The sequence below is a fragment of the Chrysochloris asiatica genome, unplaced genomic scaffold, assembly GCF_000296735.1.
Source record: "Chrysochloris asiatica unplaced genomic scaffold, ChrAsi1.0 scaffold00022, whole genome shotgun sequence".
Taxonomy (NCBI): domain Eukaryota; kingdom Metazoa; phylum Chordata; class Mammalia; order Afrosoricida; family Chrysochloridae; genus Chrysochloris; species Chrysochloris asiatica.
Genome location: NW_006408540.1, coordinates 23,856,975 through 23,858,415, shown reverse-complemented (window position 1 = coordinate 23,858,415; position 1,441 = coordinate 23,856,975). Strand labels below are relative to the sequence as shown.

At 47.3% G+C, this 1,441-nt stretch overlaps 1 pseudogene; it reads right to left on the bottom strand.

Moving 5' to 3' along the window:
* Positions 1-40: 40 nt before the first annotated feature.
* On the bottom strand, positions 41-834 carry LOC102842944 (annotated as a pseudogene).
* Positions 835-1,441: the final 607 nt, after the last annotated feature.

The window sequence follows — 1,441 nt, the reverse complement described above, 5'->3', positions numbered from 1 at the left end:
GAATTTATTTGTATGTACAGAGAAACCAGCCGCGTACACATTAGCCCAATTTGGTAGCCAGTTCTTTGGCCTTTGCCTTTTCCAGCTTGGCAATGTGAGCCACTAACTTGGGACCCAGAACGTTGCCTCCCAGTGACGTCGGATCTCGTTTCATCTGTTGTAATTGGTCCTGATGGCTTCCACCAGCTTAGCCAGAGCTCCTTTGTCTTCCAAGTACACCTGCGTGAAGGCCACAGCGGTGCAAGTTTTCCTGTGGACCAGGCGTCCCAAACGGGCCTTCCCCTTGATGATGCAGTAGGGAACTCCCATTTTACGACAGAAGGCCGGCAGGAAGACGACCAGCTCGATGGTCCACGTCGTGTGCGATGACACCAGTTGGGCCTTCTTGTTCTCCACCAGAGTGATGACATTGTTGACCCCAGCACGCAGAACCGGGGGTCTCTTGGTGGGGACATCCCCTTTGCCAGCAGCCTTCTTTTCAGCTCGGGCCAGCAGCCTCTGCTTTTTCTCCTGCTTCGTCTCCGGCAGGTATTTGTGGACCAGCTTCAGTAGCTGAGTGGCTGTCTGGCTGTCCAAGGCCTGGATGAACTGGTTAATGGCAGGCGGCATTTTCAGCCGTTTGTAGAGGATAGCCCGTTGCCTCTGCAGCCGGATATAGCGGGGCCATTTGACAAAGCGGATGAGGTCCCTTTTGGGTTGGATGCCCTGTCCGATGCCGAAGTTCTTGGGCCTTTTCTCAAACAGGGGATTCACCACCTTCTTGGCCTCCTGCTTCTTGACAACTGCAGGCGCCGGCGCCACCTTCTTCCCCTTGGCCTTCGTTCCCTTCGGCATCTTGGGCGGATGGATCAGAGCCCATCTTCTTTTGATGCTTTCTGCATCATGCAATATTTTGCCTGTAGAGCCATTCAATATTGCAAGTTGAGGCTTGAATTTTTTCTTTAGTTCCCTCAGCCTGAGAACTGCTGAGAATGTTCTTTCTTTTTGTTTTTCTAACTCCAGAACTTTACATAGTTCATTATAATATTTGACTTTGTCTTCTTGAGCTGCACTTTGAAATTTTCTGTTCACCTCTTTTACCTTCGCATTTCTTCCATTTGCTTTAGCATCTCTACACTGGAGAACAAGTTTCAGAATCTATTCTCATATCCATTTTGCTCTGTTTCTCCTTTCTTGTCTTCTTAATGACCCTTTACTTTCTTCATGTATGATGTTCTTGATATCATCTCACAACTCTTTTGGGTTTTGGACATTAGTGTCTAATGCATCAAGTCTGTTCGTAAGATGATTTCTAAATCCAGGTGGGATATGTTTGAGGTCATATCTTGGCTTTCATGGACTTGTTTTAATATTCTTTATCATCAGCTTGAACTTGCATATTAGCAATTGATGGTCTGCTTAGTAGTCTGCCACTGGCCTTGTTTTGACTGATGATATGAAG